This window comes from Bubalus kerabau, chromosome 6 (genome assembly GCF_029407905.1).
Source record: "Bubalus kerabau isolate K-KA32 ecotype Philippines breed swamp buffalo chromosome 6, PCC_UOA_SB_1v2, whole genome shotgun sequence".
NCBI classification, from domain to species: Eukaryota; Metazoa; Chordata; class Mammalia; order Artiodactyla; family Bovidae; genus Bubalus; species Bubalus kerabau.
In genome coordinates this window covers 119859275-119870118 of record NC_073629.1, presented here as the reverse complement: position 1 = coordinate 119870118, position 10844 = coordinate 119859275, and the positions used below count along the sequence as shown (strand labels likewise).

Below are 10844 nucleotides of genomic sequence, written 5' to 3'. Positions count from 1 at the left end.
TTTAGAGTCGCCCAGAGAGAGTAAACTTCCATATTTATGCATTAATGAATCAGAGGAAATGTTCCCTTTTCAGGTCAGTCCATACTCATCTGGAAGCAGAACTGGGCAGCTGGTGGTCTCTTGGTCACTGGGCAGTGAGGTGGTGCAATGTCCTTGATCTCCAAGGCAAGATGATCATGTGACATTGACCTGCTCGCTCTCCCTGCCTTCCACCTGCTCTCTGCTCTCTGTGCCATGTCATGGTCAGGGTTATGTCACCCCACAGAAATGGAAACCTCTCAGTGATGCCTCTGTTTGTGCTGGATGGATTTGGGGGTGGCCCACAGACCCAGGCCCTGCTGTTTGCTCTGTTCCTTGTTCTGTACTTGGTGGCCATCCTGGGAAACCTCACCATGATCGTGGTCATCACGCTGGATGCCCATCTGCACTCCCCAGTGTACTTCTTCCTCAAGAACCTCTCCTTCCTGGACCTATGATATTCATCTGTCATCTACCCTAAGACCCTCACTCTCAGGGATCCAGCGTGAGGAGCTCCACCCGTGGCAAAGGTCATGAGGAAGGAGGCTCGGCATACGCAAAGGCGGGATCGAGCCTCAGGAGTCCCCCTGGAAATTCTCGAGCATCTACCCCCAAAACCAGAGTCTGCCTACTTTACTGCTTTGTGCTCTCACCTACACCTCTGACTTTACGGGGGGCTGTCCCCCAACACTTCTCTCTGAAAAAGAGTTAATTTACAGCTCCAGTTAATAAAGTTCCTGGGCCTGACAAGAGTGTTTCCACCTACAAACTCCTTTGAAAGTCCTCTAGCCTGCCTGAATAGGTTTTTCCGGCTACCTGTGATTGTTCAGAGCCTCCTAACTGTGAGAGGCATGAGGTGTTCTAAACTATCTAAATACAGATTCCTTTGAGCAGTTAAAAGATTGATTAGAAATTGTATTGGTGAAGGGTTTTTCACTTGTTGGGCCAATGTTTGCTGCTAAGTTTCCATATCCCTTACCTACTGTGTCTCTGGCAGTGTATTGATTGATATAATTGGTGTATAGGAATGTAAGTAGTAGCTTTAATGTTTGTAACCTTGGACCCTTGAGTTAATTCTTTTCTTGTTATAGCCCACCACACCTTTGCCCTATAGGAATGCAACTTTAATGCTTTTGGAGGGTGGTGCCTGACTTTAGAATCATCACCTTTAGAGAAAAATAAGTTTTCTGAAGAAAGGGGATCTTAAAATGTTAACAGGCCTCCTGGCCAGAAGATGATGTAAATCACCAAAACTTTTGCATATGATAAGTTTGAAAGCCTGGCTTCGATTAGGATCAAGGACTGATGTCCTTGCATGACTCTACCCCTTCCCCCATTATCCTCTATGCACAACTTAAGGTACAAAAACTACTTTGGAAAATAAAGTGTGAGCTTTGTTCACTGAAACTTGGTCTCCCCATGTCGTTCTTTCTCTCACCTTCTGGCTGAATTCCCATCTGGGGCGGGGAGGCTCGTCAAGCCTACTAATTTTGCCTGAGCTTCTAAGTTCTGACCAGGGAGGCCTTAGTGTCTCCTCTCCTTCGGGAGAATGGGAGGACGCCTGCGGCCTATGTAGGTGACGCAAATTCCTTATTTTGGAATTTTATTAGCTTTCCACGTAAACCAAGTTATTCAGCCTCTTTTATCCACTAAATTTTCTCACTGAGCTATCCTTATTTAACTACTCTTTATAGCCTTAATTAACGTTTAATTAAGGAATTGTTTCCTGATCCTCGCTGACCTGTCCCTGCTTCGAATTCCCTGGATCCACTGGGGCTGGACCTCGGCACTCACTGACCTCCTTTCCTCCTCCAAGGTCATCACCTTAGGGGGATGTGTCACCCAGTTCATCTTCATCTCCCTGCTCCTCACCACTGAGGGATTCCTCTTGGCTGTGATGGCCTATGACCGCTTCATGGCCATCTGCAGCCCCCTACTGCCAGGAGCCAGCATGAGGAACTCCGCCCATGGCAAAGGTCATGAGGAAGGAGGCTCGGCATACGCAAAGGCGGGATCGAGTCTCAGGAGTCCCCCTGGAAATTCTCGAGCATCTACCCCCAAAACCAGAGTCTGCCTACTTTACTGCTTTGTGCTCTCACCTACACCTCTGACTTTAGGGGGGGGCTGTCCCCTACCACCTCTCTCTGAAAAAGAGTTAAATTACAGCTCCAGTTAATAATAATTCCTGGGCGTGACAGGAGTGTTTTAGCCTACAAACTCCTCTGAAGGTTCTCTAGCCTGCCTGACAGGCTTGTCTGGCCACATGTGATTGCTCACAGCCTCCCAACCGTGAGAGGCACGAGATGCTTTAAACCTTCTAAAAACAGGCTCTTTAGAGAAGTTAGAAAACTATTAGTATAAGTATAGTGGGCTGATTAGAAATTGTATTGGTGAAGGGTTTTTCATTTGTTGAGCCAATGTTTACTGCTAAGTCTCCACGTCCCCTACCCTTATACACATTAATGAATATATAGAAGAAATAAGTATTAACCTTTGATATTAATCACGTTAGACCTTAGGCTAAGCAAATTCTTTCCTTAATTAAAACCCACTACACCCTCACCCTATAGGAATGTAACTTTATCTGGTAACTTCGGAAGGTGGCTTATGTTTTAAGAATAATCACCCCTGGAGAAATAAGTGTCCTGGTTGACTGACCGCTGTCACAAGGAGAGGGTCATAAATTGTCAGCAGGCCCCCTGGCCAGAAGATGATGTAACACCCCTAAGACCTCTGTATACATCTGTTTGAAGCACCTGACTTTGATAAAAGTCAGGACTGCTGACCCCACGTGATTTTTGTATAACATCTCAGTGTATAAAAACAGACCCTGAAAAAATAAAAAATGGGATCAGTTCTTCAAAATACTGGTCTCCCCATGCCATTCTTTCTCTCATTTTCTGGCTGAATTCCATCTGGGGCGTGGAGGCTCGTCAAGCCTACTAATTATGCCTGGGCTTCTAAGATCTCACTGGTAAGGCCTTAGTGTCTCCTCTCCTTCAGGAGAACGGGAGGACGCCTGTGGCCTACGTAGGTGATGTAAATTCCTTGCCTTGGAATTTTACTAGCTTTCCACGTAAACCAAATTATTCAGCCTCTTTTCTATGCTGAATTTTCCTGCTGCGCTATCCTCACTTAACCACTCTATAAGCCTCTAGTTAATATTTAATCTAGCAATTGTTTCCTGATTGCCAACGCCATCTCCCCTTCGGATTTCCCTGGATACACAGGGGCTGGACCCCGGCACCCTACGCTACCCCATCAACATGTGCCCCTCGGTCTATGTCCGCCTGATGCTGGGTTGCTACTGCGGGGGCTGCCTCAACTCCATCCTGCAGATCATCCTGCACTCCATCACATTCAGCCTCCCGTTCTGCAGCTCCAACCACATTGACCACTTCTTCTGTGATGTGCCACCTCTGCTCAAGCTTGCCTGTGCTGACACTACCATCAATGATCTGGTCTTGTTTAGCATTTGTGGCCTCATCATCGTGGGCACCACACTCGTGGTCCTCGTCTCCTATGGCTACATCACAGTGACCATCCTGAGGATGCGCTCAGGAGGAAGGAGACACAAGCTCTTCTCCACCTGTGGCTCCCACATGACAGCCGTGTCCCTCTTTTATGGGACCCTTTTTGTCATGTATGCCCAGCCAGGAGCTGTGGAGTCCATGGAGCAGGGCAAGGTGGTCTCTGTCTTCTACACCTTGGTCATCCTGATGCTCAACCCCCTCATTTACAGTCTGAGAAACAAGGAGGTCAGGATGGCCTGAGGAGACTGGGGCAGAAACACACAGCCACGTGAAGGAGAGTGACCAGAGAGACTGGTTGTTCCGAGACAGGACAAGAGGGCTCTGGGAGAGGTACAGGCTTTGGTTTGAGGAATTCATTCCTCATTCATCCAACTCATTTCTTTCATCCAAACTTTCATTGAACCCTTCATAGGAGCACTTCATGGAGCATACATTGCAAGGATGAGATGCAATAAAGAACAAGACTCTTTTGCCAGCAGAAAAGTAACAGTGCAAGGATGGAGCAAGGCCATAATCTTGAACTCTGGGTAACACAGTGGGCAGCATCGTGAACAGAGAATCTCTGAGCAGCCTGTGTGTCCCAAGTTCAACTTCCTCCAGTGAAAATACATAGACTAGACAGATTTAGAGGCTTCTCCCTTCAAGTTGTTGCTGAACCTAATGTAAGTAAGTGTTCAGCTATCTCCCCTGGACCACCTAGCAGGGGGGCCTTAGGATACTCAGCCTTGGTGATAGCCTGGGCATTCCCACAGCCAATTAGGGGAGTTAGGAAGACCATGCTTCCCTTCAGTCCTGCAGTGGGGCTGTTCCTCCTCTTCACCTTTCTGTTCACTGAAGCCGCCACCCAACAAGGCAGTAGGGAGCACCTGCGCTCCTGCCTCAGACACTCCTAGTGCTCCCTGCCCTGGGTTTCTCCCCTCAGACAGCAGCTGGGAGCCCCAGGGAGCCAACGTGAATGCCTGACACCCAAAGTTCACCATCCAACCTGACAGGTGACACTGTCCTGACTACTTGTGACCCTAAGAAATGGGACCTTGTCAGCGCAGACATCTCTGAGTAAGGATGGAGGTCCTGGTGGCTGAAGCAGAGAGCAGATGGTAGAGAAAGAAGGTGCCCTTTCTTGGTGGTGAGCACAGTTCCCTGCTCTCTGTCCCACACTCCCTGGGAGCCTGGCCCCTCAGGCTTAACCTGCCCATTCAGAGCTCCATCCTCATTCTCTGTGGATCCAACACACAGCCTGGATGCAGAGCCCAGCAGCCTCCTTAACTGGTCTCCCTTTGGTAGAGTCATTGACTCCCATGATCACTCCCAGGAAGTTGTCCTCTGGAAGAAGTGTGGTCTGTACCCTGTAGGGGCAGGGGGACGTGCCCTGTGTCTCAGATCACAGACTCAATCTTCTTGCTTCTTTGCTCAGGAGACATGAGGAGGGGCTAATAGCCCAGTGAGACGATTGCTGCTCACAATTGTCAACTGAAATACACTCCAAGGTCTTCACTCACTTGTTCCTGTTCCTTCTCATTTCTGGACTTTCTGTAAAATTATTTTTATCTCTGCCAGTTTACTGTATTCCCTTGATGTAACGCCTGTTTCTTTGAGGAGTTCTCCAGTTTTCAGCTATTAGGGACACTCCTTTTCTTCTCGAGCTGTAAGAATGTTGTTTCCCACGCTCCCTTCTTCCTCTCTTTTTCTCTACTCTGTTTCCTCCTGACCTCTTCCTCCTTTCTCTGCTTTTCCTTCTTTCTTTCATTCCTTTCCCCTTCCCTCCCCAACCACTTCTCTTTCCCTCCACTTACCCCTCCTTCCTTTCTCCCACTTTTCCCACTCCCGGCTCGCTCTTCCTCTGTCCCTTGTATTTTCTCATTGTATTTTTAGTCATTGATCCACCTGCAATGCAGGAGACCTGGGTTCGATCCCTGGGTTGGAAAGAGTCCCTGGAGAAAGGAAAGGTTACCCATTCCAGTATTCTGGCCTGGAGAACTCCATGGCCTGTATAGTCCATGGAGTCACAAAGAGTCAGAAATGACTGAGCGACTTTCACTTTCACATGTCTTTTCACAAGACAAAACTTCGGTTGTCTATTATTTCAATTTACATTTCTAAAGGAAGTGGAAAAACACAGTCTTTGTTTTCCTATACAAGTGGAGATTTATCATCATTATTTGATACCTAATGGTATGAAAGAAATCAGGTGTTCTTAGTAGAAAAACATTAATTATGACTTTGGAATAAGTCATGAAAGCTGATCCAATATTGCATGGAGTAGAAATTCTCCAAAAGTCTGGAATAAAATTATTTTAAGACCCTACAGATTATCTTTATGTCTGTGTTAACCTACATATCAGACTATAGTGAAGATAGCTGCATAATGCTAAAAGTGGTTTGCCAGCAAGTTTGGAAAAGTCCTCAGTGGCCACAGGACTGGAAAAGTTCAGTTTTCACTCCATTCCAAAGAAAGGCAATGCCAAAGAATGCTCAAACTACTGCACAATTGCACTCATCTCATGCACTAGTAAAGTAATGCTCAAAATTCTCCAAGCCAGTCTCCAGCAATACGTGAACCATGAACTTCCAGATGTTCAAGCTGATTTTAGAAAAGGCAGAGGAAACAGAGATCAAATTGCCAACATACGCTGGATCATCGAGAAAGCAAGAGAGTTCCAGAAAAACATCTATTTCTGCTTTATTGACTATGCCAAAGCCTTTGACTGTATGGATCACAATAAACTGTAGAAAATTCTGAAAGAGATGGGCAAACCAGACCACCTGACCTGCCTCTTGAGAAACCTACATGCAGGTCAGGAAGCAACAGTTAGAATTGGACATGGAAGAACAGACTGGTTCCAAATAGGAAAAGGAGTACGTCAAGGCTGTATATTGTCACCCTGCTTATTTAACTTAAAGGCAAAGTACATTACAAGAAATGCTGGGCTGGAAGAAGCTCAAACAGGAATCAAGATTTCCAGGAGAAATACCAACAAACTCAGATATACAGATGACACCACCCCTAAGGCAGAAAGTGAAGAGGAACTTAAAAGCCTCTTGAGGAAAGTGAAATTGGAGAGTGAAAAAGTTGGCTTAAAGCTCAACATTCAGAAAATGAAGATCATGCCATCCAGTCACATCACTTCATGGGAAATAGATGGGGAAACAGTGGAAACAGTGTCAGACTTTTTTTTGTTGGGGGGGGGGGGCTCCAAAATCACTGCAGATGGTGATTGCAGCCATGAAATTAAAAGACGCTTACTCCTTGGAAGGAAAGTTATGACCGACCTAGATAGCATATTCAAAAGCAGAGACATTACTTTGCTAACAAAGGTCTGTGTAATCAAGGCTATGCTTTTTCTAGTAGTCATGTATGGATGTGAGATTTGGACTGTGAAGAAAGCTGAGCACCATAGAATTGATGCTTTTGAACTATGGTGTTGGAGAAGACTCTTGAAAGTCCCTTGGACAGAAAGGAGGTCCAACCAGTCCATTCTAAAGGAGATCAGTCCTTGGTGTTCATTGGAAGGACTGATGCTAAAGCTGAAACTCCAATGCTTTGGCCACCTCATGAGAAGAGTTGATTCATTGGAAAAGACCCTGATGCTGGGAAAGATTGAAGTCAGGAGGAGAAGGGGACGACAGAGGATGAGATGGCTGGATGGCAGCACCGACTCGATGAACATGAGTTTGAGTAAATTCTGGGAGTTGGTGATGGACAGGGAGGACTGGCATGCTGCGATTCATGGGGTCACAAAGAGTCGGACACGAATGAGCAACTGAACTGAACTGAACCGAACTGAAACCCATTCTATACTTTGCAGGTTGCTGCAACATAGTTCATTCTCATTTCATATCTACTGGCTGATTACAACTTGAGTTTACTTTTAACTCATCATTGAACTCCAAAGTATAATTGGCATAACTCTAGTTGTATTAATGCGATAGGTGTAGAATAAACACCTTATGTTCAAGATCATATTACATTTTTAATTCTGATTCTGCATTAACTTTTAACAAAGCTTAACAACTTTTATTGTGTTTGTGTCTAAAAGTAATCTTTTGTTGTAACTAATTTTAAGTGTAGAGTTTAGCCACTCTATCAGTCAGTCAATTCAGTCACTCAGTCCTGTCCGACTCTTCATGACACCATGGACTGCAGCACGCCAGAATTCCCTGTCCATCATCAACTCCTGGAGATTGCTCAAACTCATGTCCATCAAGTCTGTGATGCCATCCAACAATCTCATCCTCTGCTGTCCGCTTCTCCTCCTGCCTTCAATCTTTCCCAGCATCAGGGTCATTTCCAATGAGTCAGTTCTTCACATCAGGTGGTCAAAATACTGGAGCTTCAATTTCAGCATCAGTCTTCCAATGAATATTGAGAATTGATTTCTTTCAGGATTGACTGGTTTGATCTCCTTGCAGTCCAAGGGACTCTTAAGAGTCTTCTCCAACACCACAGTTCAAAAGCATCTATTCTTTGGTGCTCAGCTTTCCTGATGGTTCAAATCTAACACCCATACACGACTACCGGAAAAAAACATAGCTTTGACTAGATGAACCTTGGTTGGCAAAGTAATGTCTCAGGTTTTTAATATGCCATCTAAGTTTGTCATAGCTTTCCTTCCAAGGAGCATGCGTCTTTCAATTTCATGGCTGCAGTCACCATCTGCAGTGATTTTGGAGCCCCAAAAATAAAGTCTTACAGTGTTTCCACTGTTTCTGCATCTATTTGCCATGAAGTGATGGGGCCAGATGCCATAATCTTCATTTTCTGAATGCTGAACTTTAAGTCTGACTTTTTCAGTCTTCTCTTTCACCTTCATCAAGAGGCTCTTTAGTTCCTCTTCACTTTCTGCCATAAGGGTGTTGTCATTTGCATATCTGAGGTGAGTGGTATTTCTCCTAGTAATTTCGTGCTTCATCCAGCCCAGCATTTCACATGACATACTCTGCACATAAGTTAAATAAGCAGGGTGTCAATATACAGCCTGGATGTACTACTTTCCTGATTTGGAACCAGCCCATTGTTCCATGTCCCATTCTAACTGTGGCTTCTTGTTCCACACACAGGTTTCTCATGAGGCAGGTAAGGTGTTCTGGAATTCCCATCTCTTGAAGAGTTTTCCACAGTTTGTTGTGATACACAGAGTCAAAGGCTTTAGCATAGTCAATGAAGCAGAAGTAGATGTTCTGGAATTCTCTTGCTTTTTCTATGATCCAGTGGATCACAGAATTGGCAATTTGACCTCTGGTTCCTCTGCCTTTTCCAAATCCAGCTAAATATCTGGAATTTCTCAGTTCATGTACTGTTGAAGCTTAGCTTGGAGAATTTTGGTAGCTTAGACAATAAAGAACCTGCCTGCAATGCAGGTGACCCAGGTTTGATCTCTGAGTCAGAAAAGTCCCCCAGAGAGGGCAATGGCTACCCAGTCCAGTATTCTTGCCTGGAGAATCCCATGGATAGAGGGGCCTGGTGGGCTATAGTCCACGGGGTCAAGTAGAGTCAGACACGACCGAGTGACTAACACTTTTCTCTGCCTTTTCTAAATCCAACTTGAACATCTGGAAGTTCTTGGTTCACGTACTGTTGAAGCCTAGCTTGAAGAATTTTGAGCATTACTTTGCTAGCATGTGGAATGAATGCAATTGTGCAGTAGTTTGAACATGCTTTGGCATTCCCTTTCTTTGGGATTGGAAAGAAAACCTTGTTGTGTAACAGATTTCCAGAACTTTTTCATCTTGCAAAACTGAACTTGCACACCCCTTCAGCAAAGACTCCTTATTTCCCCCTTACTTCCAGTACTAGAAGCCAGCATTTTACTTTCTGTTTTTTGAATGTAACTACTTTAGATACCTCATGAAGTAAAACATAGAATATTTGTCTTTTTGTGTCTGGTTATGAGACTTAGCATAATATCTCCAGGGTTCATACATGTTGCAGTAAATGAATGGATTTACATCTTTTTAAAAGCTGAATAATATTCCATCATATGTTTATGCCACATTTTGTTTATTTATTCATCCACCAATGAACACCTTGGTTGTGTCCATCTTTTGCCTATTGTGAAAAATGCTGCTATGTACATGGATGCACAAATATCTCTGATAGTCACCATTTTTTATTTGGGGGAAATATATACACAACCATGTGACTACTGAATCATAGAGTAAATATGTTTTAAGTTGGAGGGAACCTCCAAAGAACTTTATGTAGTGGCTATACCATTTTACATTCCCATCAATAGTGCAAACTGTTCCAATTTCTTGACTTCCTAGCCAACCTAACTTCTCTATTTCTTTCTTTTTGAATACTCATTCTAATACTTGTGAAATATCATCTTGTTGTACATTTCACTAATGATTATTGGTGTTAAGCATCTTTTCATACTTTGTTGGAAACATGTAGTTCATCTTTGAAATTTTTCTATTGGGTTATTGATCTTTTTAATTGTAGAAAAACATTTTATATTCTGATATTACCCCTTATCAGATATAAGATTTGGAAACGTTATCTCCCATCTCATAGGGTTTTTTTTTTTTTTTCTTTTCCACAGTGTTTCTTAAGTTTTTTAGTACACTGGTTTCTCATCTTCATTTTGCCTATTTTGTCTACTTTTATTTTTTGTTTCAGTGCTTTTGTTATCATTTTCACTACATTAAACCAACAAGAAGAGTCAACAGTTGTATATGCACACCAAATATAGGAGCACCAAAAACAAAACATACACTAAGAAACATGAAAGGAATAATTAAAAGTAATACAATAACAGTAGGGGGTTTAACCACTGAATTCAATCAATGGAAAGATCACACAGACAGAAAATCAATATGGAAATACTGTCCTAAATGACACTTTGAACATATGGATTTAGTGGAAATATACAGAATATTTTATTCAAAAACAGAAGAATACATCTTTTTGTCAGGTGCATGTGGAATGTTTTTCCAGGATAGATCACATACAAGTCTGCTAAACAACTCCCATTAACTTTAAGGTAATTAAAATTATATCAAGAATTTTTTCTCATCATGGAAGCATGAAGAGAAATAGACTACAAGAAAAAACAACAAAAACCAAAAACACATAAACAATATGCTCCTAAAAAACAAATGGGTGACTAAATTAATTGAAGAGGAAATTTTAAAAAATATGGAATTAAATGAAAAGGAAGATGAAACTATTCAAAATCTATGGGATGCAACTAATGGAGTTCTATGAGAAAAGTTTACAGTGATAAAAGCCTACTTCAGAAAATAAAAATATCAAATAAAAAATCAAATTTCACAAATAAAGGAGCTAGGAAA

General features: G+C 43.2%; 1 pseudogene; it reads left to right on the top strand.

Moving 5' to 3' along the window:
* The first annotated feature begins 251 nt into the window (after nucleotides 1–251).
* Nucleotides 252–3823, top strand: LOC129656363 (olfactory receptor 12-like; annotated as a pseudogene).
* The last annotated feature ends 7021 nt before the right edge of the window (nucleotides 3824–10844 follow it).